General features: G+C 40.9%; 1 long non-coding RNA gene across 1 annotated transcript; it reads right to left on the reverse strand.

Annotated features, from left to right (window-relative positions):
• Positions 1–7,994: 7,994 nt before the first annotated feature.
• LOC110340539 lies at positions 7,995–17,356 on the reverse strand. The gene is made up of 3 exons (XR_005877630.1): positions 17,078–17,356; positions 11,661–11,782; positions 7,995–8,257 (listed from the first exon to the last, which is right to left on the reverse strand). It is a non-coding gene; the product is annotated as an uncharacterized LOC110340539 (long non-coding RNA).
• Positions 17,357–17,834: the final 478 nt, after the last annotated feature.

Consider the following 17,834-nt stretch of genomic DNA (forward strand, 5'->3'; position numbering starts at 1 on the left):
CTGGTCATCTGCAGCTTCCACCTTGCAGGACCTCTGCCCATCCCAGTCTAAAAACGTTCCGCAATAAGCAGCCTGCTACCCTGCAAGGGACAACACTAACATCTCTCTTTAGACAAAGGTGATGCCCAGTGCAGTTATTTAACTGTAAAAAAGTATCAAGACATAAACGGCAGGTAGTAGGGAATGCTAATTCATTGAAGTCTAAGAATCATTAAAAAGAATAAGTTGGCCCAGGCATCAGTGGGAGAATGCTTGTTTTGTGTGCACAAAGCTCTAAGTTACTATATGCAACACTTCAAAAAAAAAGCAAATAAAGTTGAATATATGTGTGTGCATATTCACATATATACATACATACATACATACATACATACATACATATATTTCAAGTGTATTGTGGAACACTTGTGTGTTTGTACCTAGGTTTGATCCCAGCATCACAAGCATGTGTGTGCATACACACACACACACATACACACAGTTTACACACTAATCTGATTTTTGCATGAAAATATAAGACATTTATATCCTTTGTAAAGAAGGGGGAAAAAGTCTAGAAGTATGAATTCTAAATAATCCCAAGCAACTGTAGTTTTCCATGGCTCCAAAGGATGGTGGAAACAGTTGTTCTCACTCCTTTTGCTCCCTCTGAGATATTTCCCTAGGCATTGCTGACCTCTTGACCTCTGTCACGCCAGTCTTCTTGCACTCTCTGGGTAATGTGGTGGGAGTCTTATCCCCTCTAACATCTGATTGCCCATAAAGAGTAAACGAGTACACTCTTGGGTGACAGGATAACATGTCAGATTATCGTTGTCTTGTAGAAGTCAATAGATGACCTTAGTGGTATTTTCTCTCTGGCTATTTGATTCACAGCCCCCCAAAAGCCAGGCCTCTTCTCTCTTCTCTTAAACTAATGTGGCCAGACACTTGTATGAGGGAAACTATAGCCATCAATGTTCCCAGTAACGCCCCCCATCCCCAGTACAGGCTATCTTAGCCAAGCGAGAATGGGGCCCAGGCCACATTTTACTGCAGTTACACAGCAGCAAAACTAGAATTTTGAGCTGGGCACACTGACTGTACACACCACTCCTTGGCTCTGAGGTTGGATAAATAACAACCTATCTGGTTTTCTATGCTGCTAAAACACCACGACCAACAGCAATTTGGGGAGGAAAGGGTTTGTTTTGTTTATACTTCCATGCCACAGTCCATTATCAAAGGAAGGAAGGGCAGGAGCTCAAGATGGGAACCTGAGAAAGAACCGAAGCAGAGGCCATGAAAGAGTGGGACTTCCTGGCTCGCTCCTAATGGCTTGCTCAGCCTGTTTTCTTACAGCACCAGGAAAGCCATTGCCTACAGTGAGCTTGGCCCTCCCATATCAATTATGAAGCAAGAAAATGTGCCACAAGCTCACCCACAGGCATGTCTGGTCTGGACATTTTCACAATCGGAGTTCCTTCTTCCAAAATTACTCTAGCTTGTGTCAAGTTGACATAAAACCAGCTAGCACAGCACCCTTTATTGTAAGGCCTCAGATGCAAACAAAAACAATATTGTCAAAGGCGCCAGCTTTGATGGAGCAGGATGGTGAAAACGTGTTTCTTATTATTAAGAAGTAAGTATTAGCATACCCATTAAAACATTATTTTTTTTCTCATTGTTATTTATTGAGGCTCTGTTGCTAGGGGTCAAACCCAAGACCTCTCAGACAGAGACACGTGTTCTGCCCCTCAGGGACATCTTCAGCCCTATTTTCATTTTTTTATGGTTCTGTACTCTTTGAACAATAGTAACAACAAACACGTTATATATCTGTATGTATAGATCGATTCTTGGACTTTTGGATAAGATCAAGTGTGGATGTAGATATTCTTAGATAAAAAGAAAGAGGTCAAAAAAAATCTATATTTTTTATCTTTACCAAAACAGGGTTCCTATCCTCCTTGGTTTACTGATTCGTTGTTTTCTTGAGAGGAAGTTTTGCGCAACCCAGTCCGGCCTCACACTTTCTATGCATCTGAGGACATCCTTGATCTTCTGATGCTCCTGCCTCTACCCAAGAGCCAGGATTTCAAGCTCATGCCACAACACATGGCTGGTCTCAATTAGAGGTGCCCTTGGTACTTCAGCAACCGATTGTCTTCTGAGGCTAGAGGTGGACTTGACCTTGACCTATCCTCTACCCTGTTGGCTACTGGACACAAATCCTCATGCCTTATGAACTCCCCCTTCAGATTGAAGCCATTTAATTTAGCTTTTGTGGAGGAGGCCACTGCCTGTGTACTTCAGCATGGCATTCCCTTATGTACCTTGGGGAAAAGGTCTCCCTGCTTTTCTAGGCTGCCTGGAGTACTTTGTTTTGGTGACAGCCTGAGAGCGATCTTCAGGCATGGCATTTGTAGAATCTGTGTCATACAACATAGGTTAGAATGTGTGGAGGATTGCTTCCTTTCATATCTGCTTCCTTCCAGCTAAAACAATCCCAGTTTGTTTGTTTGTTTGGTTTTAGCTGTGCATCATATGGCATGGCTTTGATTCTTTGTAATTTTGGTGGCTTTTTCCTGGACCGCTCCTAGGTGATCTATAAAACTTAAGCAGGACACCCAGAGAGGAATATAGTTCTCTATGGGTGATTTGATCAGTGCTGAATTAAAAGGGGCCCTTATTACCGTCCTTGTTATCAGGCTGGCAGGCTCTTACCACAGCAGTAAGAGTGGAGCTTGCTCACTAGTTATAGGGATTGGTGCCCCTCTTACTCTATTCCAACTGCAATGACAAAATGCTATAAGCTGGATGACTTATAGACCACCAACATTCGTTTCTTACTGTTATGGCAGCTGGGAAGAGCAGACCAAGGGTGAAGTCACTGTCTAAGGAGGTCTCCACCTCTCATAGATGGTGTCTTTCTTCTGTCCTCAAAAGGTGGCAGGCATGAACAAGATCCCTTGAATGTCATTCTCAGGGTGCAAACCCCACACAGGAGGGCTCGTCCCTTATGATCTGCTCATTTCCCTAAGGCCCTTTTGCTGAATACCATTGCCTTGAAGGTTGGGATATCAATATGTGAATTTGGAGAGACACAAACGTGAACGTCACAGCAGTGATCATGTCAAAGGTGCCCTAATATTGGGCATACTGTGGCATGGGCTACCCATTTCTCTTGTCCTTGCTGCTGGTATAGTCAGTTCATTCCTCCTCACACATAAATATCTCAGGGCAAGGAACTTCCACACTAATTTTAACTTGGTGGTAAATGCCTTCAACCCTACCATCTGAGAGGCAGAGGAAGGAGGGTCTTGAGTTCAAGATCAGCCTTAGGATGCAGTGAGTTATTTTCTACAATGACCTTTGCTTTACAGTCAGGTAATGCCCTTCATTACCTCTTCACTCATTCGGTCACGTGACTTTCAGCCCTTCAGACATGAGAAATTTGACGGGTTTTTTTGGCAAATAACAGTGAGAAAGCCCCGGGGACCTCTTTTGAGCTCTGATCCTGGACTCTGAATGAAATATGACTTTATGACTCTTTCCACTTCTCTTGGGTCCCAGGCAGCACTGCCCCATGCTCACAGGACTTCCCACGCCGGCTCCCACTCTAACCAGTTTCTCCTGAACTACTGCACCTGCCTGCGTCTGTCACCCTGATTGAAACTCATCAATGTTCCCACACGAGAGATGGCCTGTCTTTTGTCCAGTTTCCCGAGGAAGCACCTACAACTAGAACATAAGCTCTCTACAGGGGTTTAGAAAATGTTTCTGGAACCTATAAATGGATACATGTATTTCAGTTAAAATAATTTTGGTTGTCTAGGAGAAAGAATAAATTATGTTATAGTATATTTGAACTGAATTCAAGTAAGAGGAAAAATTCACAGAGAAGTGTTAATGATGTGGTATTGTTAACAGGCAGGTATATGCATTTGAGATCTATTTATGAAAACAAAGTGGTCTGTCTGGCAAGAGGGCTCGGTGGGTCAAAAATACTTGCCAAACAATTCCGTGACTTGAGTTTGATTCCTGGAATCCACATAAAAATAGAAGGACAGAACTGACACCACAAATCTGTCCCCTAACCTTCATGCATGGGTACACACAAAATAATGATTAATAAATAATTGTAAATGCCAAATATGTAATGATTTGTCTCTAAAATTTTATTGAATTTTCATGTACTCTGTGTGTGTAATATGCACAGTGTGTGTGTGCGTGTGCTTGTGTGTGTGTGTGCGCGCGTGCATGCGTGCGTGCGTGTGTGTGTGTGTGTGTGTGTGTGTGTGTGTGTGTGTGTGTGTACATGCCACGACATGAGCCTGGAAGTTATAGGACAACTTGAAGGCATCGGTTCTTTGCTTCCACCATGTGGGTCCTGGTATCAAGCTCAGGTCTTTGGGCTTGACAGCAGGTGCACTTATCTGATGAGCCATCTTACCAGCCAGGTATGTTTTAACCTTTCTAAATGTAAATCTGTCCAGGGTTGAAAGAAATTTACCCACTAAGAGATGCAAATAGCATTCCAAAAAAACTTATGAATGGAGGTTTTGACCTAGCTGAAACCCTGGGGACTCAATCATCAAAAACAATTCTTTTCAGTGCCCTAGTATCTGAACCTATTTCTCATGTGATGTTACTGAGAACTCAGAAAGGGTGACATTCTCCCAAAGGCAAATGAACAAAATGTGGCAGAAGCTGAGGTAGAAAGAAGGACTGTGGATTTGAAATCAGCTTGGACGACATAGGGAGATGATGTCTCAGGAGCATACAATACAGCAAATAACTGTATCTAACTTCAAACGAAGTCTATGTTTTGTTTTTTCTGATACTAGCCATTTCTAGGAGATATGTCAGGGTTCTACAGCCTGTGAGGCATGAAAAGTAGCACAGGTAGAGGAAAAGTTTAAGAATCTCCTGGGGGCTGGGGGACAGAGGAAGAGAAAGACTTGCCATTTACAACATCTCCTGCTTCTCAAGGTCACCTGGAAATTTCTGTGGTTTATCAGAAAGTGGAGGCGGTGTCAAGAAGGGGCCAGATGCTATGAGATAAATGTCATCGTCAAATCATACCAACAAATTGCAAGTATAACCTTCCATCTAGAGGCGAGTCATCAGCGTGTTCACCAGTTGGTGGCTAAAGATGTGATCTCGAGGAAATTAGCCCAAGCATTTGAAGTGCTCAATCTGGGATTCAAAAGATCGTGTCTCTTGAGTTAACCATGAGTAACCAGAAATGTGCTGGTGTTGCATTAGCCTGCAGTAGTCAAGGATTTTTTTTTTTTTACAAAGAAACATTTATACCTTCTTTCCATGCTCAGTAAATGAAATACATTATTAATAGGGATGCATGCAAAGTATAAGCAGTGGCAGAAATGCAAAGGTAGCAACTGTGTGTGATGTTAAAGCCAAGCACTTTCTCTGCCACTTTAAACATCTGCGTTATTTGCTCTCTCAGATTCATATAGAAAGGAAGAGAAATGAAAATAAAAATGTCTGGAAACACAAGCGAATCGGCCAAGGCCCATTAACATTTAGGGAAAGCTTCAAAATTCGGCATTTAAAACATGCAAGATTTAAAAAAAAATAAATTTAGCCCATTCATTTTCATTTCAAGGATTTCCCAGCACGGATCAACACTTGCTACAGTTACTCATTAACTTTTTTTCAATTAAAATGAAAAAAAAAAGAGAGAGAGACTCCATTAAAGTCACACAGAGCACCTTTTGACTGTCTCATAATTTTTGACAGGTTTTAATACAAAGCTACAAAACTCTTGCAGCCTTGTAGTAGGCCTGGGAATATAAACATTTTGCATTCATTCACAAGATTTCTGGTTACCTTTCAGACAGAGCTGAGACGACCCCTTTTTTAATGAATATTAATTCTTCCTGTAACGCAATCTGCTTTGCCACCTGTTGTTGAAAATATTCTCTTCCCAAGTCACTGGGAGATTATTCTGTTTACGTTATGATTGCACTCAACTTCTGTGAGTCTTTTGTTGGAATGAAACCAGTTCTGTTGCTAAATTAGAGAAAATATTTGTTTAAACTCTAAACAATCTGAGCAGGAGTGGTTGAGGTGGGGACTGAGTGAATCCAAAGAACAAAATGAGGGCTGGGTTGTAACGTGTAGTTTTTCCCTCCAGCCTCTTGGGCCCTGTCAGTTACAGTCCCCAAATAACACACAAGGCACTATATTAATTATGAAGCTGTTGGCCGTTTGATTGGTTTCTTAATGGCTAGCTCTGACTTAAGTATTTAACCCATGATTGCTAATCTAAGTATTTCTCTTACTGGAGAAAAGGGTCTGGACTTCTTACTCCTATGGCGGCCTACATCATGTCTGCCTGTATCTCTCTTTCCCAGAATCCTTCTCAACTCCTAGTCCCACCTATCTTGCTTCTCTATTGGCCAACAGTGCTTTATTCAACAACCAATAAGATAAGCACATACACAGGACTTCCCCCATCACTGGGTAGCTAGCTGGGGCAGCCAAGTAATGGCCATGTGCGATGGTTAGTGTTAATTGTCAAATTGATGCACTGTAGAGTTCTCTGGAAAGAGTCCATGGGTGATTGTCTAATCAGGTTAGCCTATGGGAATGTCTGTAGAGCACTGACTTGATTATTGTGGTTGTTTGAATGAATATGGTCTCCATGGACTTATATATTTGAATACCTGGCCCCTGTTTGGTGGAACTGTTCGGGAAGGATTTGCAGTTGTATCCTTGTTGGAGGAGGCATATTTCTAGGGGTAGGCTTTGAGGTTTCAAAAGCCCATATCCTTCCCTAGCATCTCTCTCTCTCTCTCTCTCTCTCTCTCTCTCTCTCTCTCTCTCTCTCTCTCTCTGCTTCATGTTTGTGAATAAAAATGTAAGTTCTCAGATTCTGCGCCAGTGATATGACTGCCTGCTGCCGTGCTGCCATGTTCCTTGCTTTGATGATCATGGACTCACCCTCTGAAACTGTAACTCCCAATAAACTCTTTCTTCTCTAAGTTGCCTTGGTCATGGTATCTTCACAGTAATTAAAAATCAACTAAGACAGTTATGTTCACTGAGATGGGAAGACCCACCCATTGTGGTAGCCCCTTTCCTTGCATTTGGTTCCTAGACTGTGCATGGGTGAAGAAAGAGAGCTGAGCCCTGGGAATCTTCCATGCATCCACTCTCTCTGTTCATGACTATGAATGCAATGAACTTCTTTAAGTCTCCTTACTGATAGACTATAATCCACAATTGTGAATGAAAATAAATCTTTATCCCCTAAGCCACTTTTGATAGGAATATTTGCCAAAGTCACAGGAAACAACACTAAGACCCTATGCAAGCATGGGGAAGTCAGTTTGATCTGAGTTACATGGGATGCTAGATATGGTGGTAGGTACTTGTAATCCAAGACAGAGACCTGGAGGTTGATGGTCAGGCACCACACCCAGTGTGAGACCCTGTCTCAAAGATAAGCAGCAAGGTGAACACTTCTTATGGAGTTTGGAGCTGAAGGTTGACCTTGGGCTTCCACATCCGTAACATAAAAAGACAGAGGCAGGGAGGGAGAAGGGGAGAGGGGGGGAGATGGAGAGAGGAAGAGAGGGAAAGAGGGAGGGATAAAAGTAAAGGTAGAGGGAGAAAGAGAGAGGAGAGAGAGAGAGAGAGAGAGAGAGAGAGAGAGAGAGAGAGAGAGAGAGAGAGAGAGAGAAAGGGAGCCACTGGGTAGTTTGAAAGTGTATAGAAGCTGTCACTGGTCAAAGTCTCTATTTATCCCAGGGCTCCTGTTGGCTTGCAATATATAAATTAATCTTGGTTCTAGTTATAAAAGGACAGGCAAGTGTTTTTTGTTTCAGAGAGTGTAATTGCCCTTCTACTCTGGCAATGTTGGCCACAAGACCAACAAGCAGTCAAACTTGCACCACAGAACGCTATAGAAACATCTTGCAGGATATTTGATCACACTGTGTAAAACTGTGCCTCTGTTTTGTTTTGATTGGTTTAATAATGAGCTGAGTGGTTGATAGCTAGACAGTGGAAAATAGGCAAGACTTTTGGACAGAGAGGGGTTATGCTTTTGTTCTACAGGAAACAAAAAGCTATGGATTTCTTCAAAATTGATAAAGATCAGATATTGATGCCCATATTCACAAGAGGTGTGGTGGGTGTCTTTTGTTCATTTGGTGGATCATGGATGTTTATCATCATTCAGGTTGTAAATTGGTCATGGTCAGAGAGGAGACTAATCAAAGGAGATTAGACGAGGGACCTTTTTCTGGAAAAAAAAAAGAAAGAAAAGAAAAGGGTATATAGGAATGATAGGATAAAAGCATAGATTATTGAATCTACTTTTAGACTAAAAAGTAACTATTAATCTCAAATATCTTACATAGTATGGATTTTTATGTAGTGATACAAATTAAGGTTATTTTTGTTATAACATATTGTATATATGCTTCTACTCTTGTATCAAATATTTTGTACATTGATACAAATTTAAGGTTATTTTTGCTATTATACTCTATATATGCTTCTACTCTTGTTTAAGGTATTATTACCTATGGAGTTCATTTAAAAATGTAATGTATAGTTCTAGTTCATGAAATCTATTATTACTGTTTAGGATAATTAATAAATTCAGGTTAGTAGTTAGTCTATAACTATCAAACTTGTAGTCATGTTAGGTATGTACTCAGAGATACATTTTAGATACATAAGTGGCCTTCAGACACTTCAGAGACCTATAGTACATGGCATTTTAATGTTTTAATAACATAAGGCTTTTCATGACAGTAAGACACATCTGCTCCTGGCAGCACCAATCTACTTTAGAGAAGATGATAGGCATCAAAGAACCTCCATATGGAGTTTGCTTTCATTGTGGCAAAGTTAGCCGCCTGGCAGGAAAATGCCCTTGCCTCAACTGCAGATAGTATGCTGTCCAAATTGAGCAAGCAGGACACAAAAGAAAGTGACTGAGGAGCTTTACCTAGACGAGGTAGAACAGTCCTTCAAAATTCCTGCTTCACAGAAAAGTCTGTCAGATATTCTAGGCCTGTAGGTCAATGACGGTTGCCCTAATGGTGCAGAGGAAGCGTGGGTGACTATCGAGGCAGTCAGATGTCTTTGTCATTTCCTAGTTTGGGCAGTTGCTTGCTCTGCACTTCCTGTTTACTTGGGCAACATTATAGCCTTATCGGGTCTCCGATGGGGTTGACTGCTAGATAGTTACAGCTTTATAGTTTTCCTTGTTACCAAATTCAGAAAAGAAACTTATAGAAGAGATGTAAAATTTATAAGGTTGAAAAACATAAAAGTTTAATTTTTTATCAAAGAAAATGCTTTACGGTCTAAAAAGATATTTTTAGGATCGTAATACAAGTTAAGATAGAAAGTAGTTTAGGTATAAAACTTTGGATTCATCAAGATAGGATAGACAATAGAGTACTTTTTCTAAACTTGCCAAATACAAGTGGACTGGACGTTGTGAATGTAATTCTTACCTGAGAATTGTTCTTATTGTATATAGTTTTACTGTGTTAGAGTTAAACCCTCTCCTTTTTATTTAGACAAAAGGGGTGGAAATATTTCAGGATATTTGATCACACTGTGAAAATGTGTTGCTGTTTTATTCTGGTTGGTTTAATAAAGAGCTAAATAGCTAAGAGCTAAGCAAGAGAAAACAGACTGAAGAACTCTGAGGGTGAGAATCTAGGTGTGCAAGAGTCACCAGTGAGACACAGTGGGAGTGGGCATACAGGATGGAGGAAGGATAAAAGTCATGTGGCAGGATTGCAGGGTTTCCCTATGATGCCCTTAACTAACCTGAAACTCCATGCTCACCAAAGAGATCTGCTTGCCTCTGGTTCTTGAGTTCTGGGATTAAGGACATATGCCACCACACTGGACAATAATTTATGTACTCTTATTAAAAAATGAAAATTGCATGGCTAGTTTTGTAGGTCTGGAACAATATTTCCTATTAGGTGAAAAAATATGTGTCTGCACATTTAAGAAAGAGATATAGAATACATCTCCTACCAAAATCTGTAATAAGTAGAAGAAATGATGAAATTAAACCTGTAATTATACCTAATTTCAGAAACCCACTTAATTATATGTCTTCCATCAACAAATCAAATTTATTGAGAATCAATAAAAGTCTCTGTACTTTTGTTTTCAGTAATATAAGTAAACTAACCTCTGGTTAGTTGAAGAATATTCAGTAAAATCAAACATGTTTGCTGTTATTTCATTTCAGTCATAGAGGGGCATGCTCATTAGAAAAAATAGGAAAATATGAGAATGAAACACCAAAGAACACAGAATAACTACCTATCAACCCACGTTTCAAACACAACCATGAGTGAATTCTTATTACATGTCTTTTGGATTTTTGTATGCATGGATTATAGGCGCATTTAAGTAAACTGAGATACAATTGCATGCATTATTTTACTTTTTCATTTAAAACTTAGTTTATGTGTGTAGATGTTTTGCCTGTATGTATGTCTTGCACCAAGTGTATGTTTGCATGTGGGAGTCAGAAAGCACTTAGTCCCCCAGGACTGGAGTTACAGACAGTTGTGAGCTATCATGTGGGTGCTGGAAAATTGAACCTGGCTCCTCTGAATGAACAACCAGTGCCATCTCTCTAGACCATTCTTTCTTTCTTTTTTTTTTTGCCTTCAATAATATTTGTGACTTGTTTTCCTTTATTCTACAACACCCAGCGTCTTACAGTCACCATACATATCTTTACCAATGTTTTATTTTCTCTTTACTTTTTTTAAAAAAGTATTTACTTTTTAAATGTTGATGCTTTGCCTGCATATATATCTGGGTAAGGGTGTCAGGTCCCATGGAACTGGAGTTACAGACCGCTGTGAACTGCCATGTGGGTGCTGGGAATTGAACCTGTTTTCTGGAAGGGCAGTAAATACTCTTAACTGCTGAACCATTTCTCTAGCCACACCAGTGAAGGCAGGGTACTAATGCATTCACTAGACCCAAAGTAAATGATAACTGGGAGTTTTATTGGGGAACAACTTACACAGATAATAGTACAGAACCACCACAGAGTTCCTGCTCCAGAAGATACAGTCTTTGCCTTTCTGATGCAATCCATGACCCGAGAGAGAGAGAGAGAGAGAGAGAGAGAGAGAGAGAGAGAGAGAGAGAGAGAGAGAGAGAGAGAGAGAGACTTCTCTATCTTTAGGTCACATATGCACCTAAAGTCACACCCAAAGGGTTGTGGCCACTAACACTGACAAGTCAAGATGCTACTACAATTACCATTTTAGTCTAAAGGAAAAGGTTTTATGCCTGATGCAAAAACTATATACAATGATAACAAATTTCAAGTATATTCCAGGAAAAGAAAGGTAAAAACATATACAAACCAAAACCTACAGCCAGCAAGAGCAACATTGAGCAATAGACACATAATACTCACCAGTGTTTTCTTATAAATAATGCTAAATGTTTGCAAATAAATTTGTATGTCCACTTTAGATTATTTTAAAAGAGAAATATTTTCTTGGAATTATAAAACAATTATTAATGTTTTTGAAACATTTAGCCTTTTAGAAACCCTGAAATGAATTATACTCTCACAAATTATGTTGAGAAAGCTAGTACAACCATTATAGAAATCAGAAAGATAGAAATCAATCTACCTCAAGATCCTGCATAGCCATATACCCAAATTATTCTTCATCTTGCTGCAGGGACACTTGCTCAACCACATTCATTGCTGCGCCATTCTTGATAGCCAGAAACGGGAGACAACTTGGATGTCCTTCAACAGAAGAATGGATAAAGAAAATGTGGTAATTTACACAATGGAGTATTATGCTGCCATTAAAAAATGATGTAAAATTTGAATAGAACTAGAACAGAAATCATGCATGTTACTTTTAAGCACAATTTAAAACCTGCCACAGAATTAATGTGAACATGGAGACAGGCTGCAAATATAAAGAAAAAATGAAAAAGAAGGATCCAGGTGTGGTGGCGCATGCCTTTAATCTCAGCACTTGGGTAGCAGAGGCAGGTGGATCTCTGTGAGTTCGAGACCAACCTCACCTACAAGAGTTAGTTCCAGGATAGCCTCCAAAACCACAGAGAAATCTTGTCTCAAAAAGCAAAACAAAAACAACAACAACAACAACAACAACAACAACAAAAGGAGAAAAGAATGGGCTGAAGAGCAGAATTGGAATTAAATGATTCATCTCTATGGCCAAGTTCAACTCAATTCACCTTGTCCCAAGATTTCCAGTCTGATTGTTCAATTTCCTACACAACTTTAGTGGAGTCAAGAAATAGTAAATTTCTTCATAACATCTCAAAAATGCTTTTCCTGTCATTCCTATTAGAATAAAAATACGTAATAGCCAAACAGTGGGAATTTGTGGGTAAATCATGCTTCCAAAGCATGTCCAAACTCCTTCAGAGTTTAGACAATGCACTATCTAAATGGGCAGTGTTGGTTTATTTACCCTCTTGTGCCCATCTGGTATGTTTTCATGTATGTAAGCCTATAATATTCTATTCTCTCAGTTCAAAGTCAAGAAGTTCTCTATAGATATTTGACTTATTATCGCATGAAATCTACTAACAAACCCATGGGAAAATGCTATTTAATATAAAAAAAAGTTTTGGGTGATATCCATTTTTTTTTGAAACAGGATTTCTCCTGCAGTTTTGTAGACCAGGCTGGCCTCGAAATCACAGAGTGATGAGATTAAAGGCGTGTACTACCACTGCCCGGCTATGATAATAATTTTTTAATTAAAAATTATTTTCTTAAATATTTCTCAACAAGAGTTCCGTAAGATCAGAGTCTTCGGGGGGATTAACAGAACTGAATGGCTTCCTTCGAACAATCAGGGGTAGAACAGCTTTGGCCCCTAAGCCCCCGCAGTGTGAAATGAGCTGTGAGAGTTACAGGAGACTCATAAAGCAGGCATGGCTAGCAATCTTAGGGTGCCACTTCTCTCCGGGTCACCTAAGCTGTGCCACTTATCCCCTGCCGTGTGCCAAAGCTGCCCACAGCAGCATGGAGCAGGCGGTATGTCTGGGCTGTCTTCACTGGAAAGCACCAGGTATCACAGCTTCACTGCGTGGTCTGCTCTCTGACTGAGAGAGGCCCAGACAAATAACACAGCCATTGCAACCTGTGCCTTAGTGGGATGCAGGAACCACAGTCTTATTGCAAGAGTTGACTTGAAGTGGTTACTTTCTTTTTTTGTACTTTACAGAAGACAGAGTATACCAAGCATCCATAAAAAAGAAGAAAAAAAAAAGAGGAGATTATGGGGGGCAGGGTTAAGTTCATTTAGCCCAGTTGGCATCATCCCTAAGTATACAGAAAAACTTGGCTTCACCCTGCTGTGTGGATTAGCCACAATTTTAAAATCTGTAATTTTCTGTTATCCGTCCAGACAGCCTTTTATTTATGTGGATAAACTGAAAATTGACTGTAACTATGAAACCTAACAATCTCAAGACAGACTTGCCAAGTGGCACTCTTTAGAAACGATGTGAATTGAGATGTTCCTCTCAGTAAACGACTCAAGTCGTGTATGCTCACGGCTAAAGAATGTGCTATCAATCACAATCCCCCACCGAAAAAAAATCTCTCTTAAAAACAAGCCTAACTAGACAAGACTGACATTAGCAACAAAAGAGAAGTGAGAGGTGATTTGAGGAAGTAGAATGAAGTTCAGTAAATACTAGGAGATTTCCGTGGAAGCGACTGAAAGGGGAACTCCAAGATATGCCTTGCCTATGTACCGATCTTGACCTGAGTTTGCATATTTTGCCATTTCAGAGTACATTGTGACTAAAACAGCAAAAATACCAAGTATGCGTGGTTAATGAAGCAGGCTAGCAGCAAGGTGGGCACATCCTGTCACAGTACCCATAGTAATAGCAGAGCTGTGATTAACCAAGTGATCCCCACAGACAGACACTGTGTGGAAGCGTTTCACATGAATTAACTCATTAGTCCTCCTACCAAGCCTGTGAGGTGAGAGCTATTATTGACTCAATGTTCAGGAAAGGGAAACTTAGAGAGACTGCTGAGTATTTAGAGAGACCACTAAGTATTTTCAGGTTTGAGCCCCCAGCCCTGACCTCACCAGTACTGAAGTGCGCTATGCCCTCTCTTGTCCACCAGCCCTTGGAACATTACACGCCGAAGTCATTCTTGTGTTTGTATATTGTCCCTAAACTATCCCAAGGCCAACTTTGGGGGATTGTTAACCCCTTCAAGAATATACCCCAAGTTCCTTTTTCTCTCAGGTCTACTGTGTAGGAGGTGTTCCTTGCTTGATACAGTAGGCTTGGGTCTGAATACCTGGCCTACATATAGCATAATCTACAAAGCTTTCCAATACTGGATTCATTTATATTGGTACTTAATACTGAGGGTGGTTTGTGTGGGCTGCTGAGGAGTTTGCAGCCTCTCTGTTGAGGATCTCTGTAAACTAAATGAAGCCATGTAATAGTACAAAACAATGGACATTTGGGATACTGAAAAGATCACTCACCACCAATTTGCTTCTCCCACAGAGTCACAAATTGGTATTAAATTCCTACCAATAATATCACTTATTTAGATAACACCCCCTACCCACTCTACCGATATAAATATGATTTTGAAAAGGTGATTACATCAAGCTATCAACATTCACTATAAAGACCGGTGAGATTGCTAATCTTTTTTTTTTATTTAAATTAGAAACAAGGTTGCTTCATATGTCAATCCCAGGTCCCTCTCCCTCTCCCTTCCCTCCTCCCACACCCTCCCACAACCCCTCCCCCTACCCCAATCCCCACTCCTTTTCCCAGGGAGGGTGAGGCCTAGGTCCTCCCCGAAGAGTCCAGGCTGAAAGAGCATCTCTCATTGTGGGATGGGCACCCAAAGCCCATTTGTATGCCAGGAATAAATACCAATCTACTGCCCAAGGCCCCATAGATTAGCTAGACCTCCTTGATGACAACCACATTCAGGGAGTCTGGATCAGTCCCATGCTGGCCTCCCAACCATCAGTCAGGGGTCCAAGAGCTCCCCCTTGTTCAGGTCAGCAGTTTCTGTGGGTTTCACCAGCCCTGTCTTGACCCCCCTGCTCATCACTCCTCCCTCTCTGTCACTGGGTTCCAGGAGTTCAGTTCAATGTTTAGCTGTGGGTTCTGCCTCTGCTTCCATCAGTCACTGGATGAAAGGTAGTCGTCAAATTCATTATCAGGGATGGTCATTTAATTTTTTTTTCTTTTTAAATTAGCAACCTACAGAAACAGGGAGCAGGGATTGACAGGTGAAGCAAGCTTGTTGCTAATTTAAAAAATAAAAATATGACTGGTGCGGTGCAATGCTAGGAAAGACAGCTGGGCTCTGAGGAAACGAGAATAATGTAGGAAAAATTCTGATACAAAATGAATATGGGAAATTCACTGAATTGAGTCCGCAAGTGACAGTTCAAGATAAAGAACTGGATTTGTTGTAAAGCATGAAGAACAAGAGCAATGCAGTAGTTTTTCATTAAAATGGTAAATTCCCAGAGAAGCCCCCAAGGATTGATCATGTCCTCCTCTGTGTATGGTGCCATGTCATCTCTCTTATTAAATGAGTCTCGTGGTAGATATTGCATTTTTTTAATTTAATGGCTCCGCGTGGCAAAATCAATAGCAACTTTTTTGTTAGTTTTTAATGTGTTGAGTGCTTTATATAATCAATATTGTATTTAATCTCCACAATAACTATGTTAGGGATGTGCTGTGAGCATCCATGTTTTATAGGGCAGTATCTCAGGCCTAGAGGATAAATTACTCCAAGCTATAGAGCTACTAAGTGGCACAGCTATGATGACCCTCCTCGTTCCTTCCTTTTGGGAGAGACAGAACGGGGACATTGTGGGAAGAGATCCACACTAAAATCAAACGAGAAATGATAGGGAACTCAGACAGAGAACATAAATGTCGTCATCTTTATCAAAGACTTCCTAAGATTTGCTTCCAAAAATATTTTCTATTAGAGTCAGCATTTAAAAGCATATAAAATCCTGGGTGGCTAAGGCTGGGGGCGGGGCAGGCAGGGGTGGAGAGCTTCAAGTTCATCCTTCTTTTAATAAATGGGGAAATTTAGAAGTTGTGTCTGCTTTAAAATCCACACGGTTGTCTATTACCAATCCTTAGAAATGCTTATGTAAAGCAAAAGATATGACACAACCGTTGCAGGAAACATAGGAAAGAAATTAACAAAGGAAAACACCGTCTCATTAGATTAGTTAAATAGTGTCTAGTCCAGCCAACTCCTCAGTTCAAGCCAAATGATTACCTACAAAGGGAATGTTTCCCAAACACAGTTAATTTGAACCCCACACTTTATCCATAGTAAGCACATAGCAAAAAGTTGATTATTAACAAAAATGAATCTCTAATTTTATAATAGTCGTCACAACATAGAGAGCATACATCTTTCTTGTTCTAGAAATAAACAGCTGAAGACTCGTTTAAATGGTTAACCATGAGTAACTCTTCCAAGGTTCCATCCACTTTGACTGATGGCCATTAAATTCAGATGTGAAATGAAAAGCATGCTAATTTAGACAAAATGCATATAGTGACAGACTTAAAATAACTATCATTCATTTGACATTTTCCCAAACTCTCTGCATTTGAAAGGATTTTCTATTACAGAACCTCTTTGCTACCAGGGAGTCCAAACTCAGTACAGAATTGAACTTTCCTCAGGGAGGGGTAGCAAGTTCACCACCCACAGCAACCTGGACAGGTCCTCTTCTGCTTGCTTCGGAACATATACACAAGAATTTGAATAAGACTGAAAGATATGCCTAGCCTTTCCAAATCCCTCTGTATCCACAATTGGCATCTTCTGTTGATTAAAAAAACAAGCTTGAACTCTCTCTCTCTCTCTCTCTCTCTCTCTCTCTCTCTCTCTCTCTCTCTCTCTCTCTCTCTCTCTCTCTCTCTCTCTCTCTCTCTCTCTCTCTCTGATATTTAAAGGGACAGAAAATAGAATCATAGTCTTGGATCTTTTTTCAGGAAATCTCATTGTAACCCATACCTCTACGGCAAAGAGTTGAGGGGAAAAACACTTCTCTAAGCCAGGCATTGAGGCGGCTGCACAGACTGAGGGCAGTTGATTGACCCTGCAGACCAAAAAGTTACCGGTTACAGTGGGACTCCAGGAGCCTCGGCAAAACAGCTGCTGTGCTGCAAAACAGCTGCTGTGCGTGCTTGAGTTGGCTTGGCAAACATGAAAGTGAATCTGATTCCTGAAAATGCGCGGGGAATCCTGTGGTTTTCAAGCTGCTTCCTTCATTAACTGGGGTCTAGAGCATTCATTGCCTTTCTTCCCTGGCTCCAGAGGAAAGGTGATAGCTTTGAGGACATGCCTGAGGCTACCCCTTGCTTTCACAGCCCAGCTAGCTCCCTCCCTGGGCTGGGTCGCCAAGCCTGGCGTCTGATATTGAGGCTTCCTCTTTCTGTTCCTATCTCTTGTGATGCTGAGGACCAGCGTAAGGCCTTGTGCCTGGTAAGCCCTTGCTGCATCCAACACATCAGTCCCTCTATCTCCATTCTGTACAGATCTGCCAGCCAATCGAACAAGTTGGATTTTGGCCAAGCAGTCGACTCTGCTATCTGCAGCTCTAGCTGTTCTCCAGGTCCGGCCTGCCCCAGGCCTAACATTCCGGAAGGACTGAGACGCTCCACTGACAGACGACAAAGGTGTCCTGGCCAGCAGCTATTTAAGGAGAGTGTGGGAGTCTCAGGCCGACTTTGAACTTGAATTTCAGGATCTTACAGGACTACCCTGACTA

The sequence above is a fragment of the Mesocricetus auratus genome, unplaced genomic scaffold (genome assembly GCF_017639785.1).
Source record: "Mesocricetus auratus isolate SY011 unplaced genomic scaffold, BCM_Maur_2.0 Super-Scaffold_100006, whole genome shotgun sequence".
In the NCBI taxonomy this organism is placed as follows: Eukaryota; Metazoa; Chordata; class Mammalia; order Rodentia; family Cricetidae; genus Mesocricetus; species Mesocricetus auratus.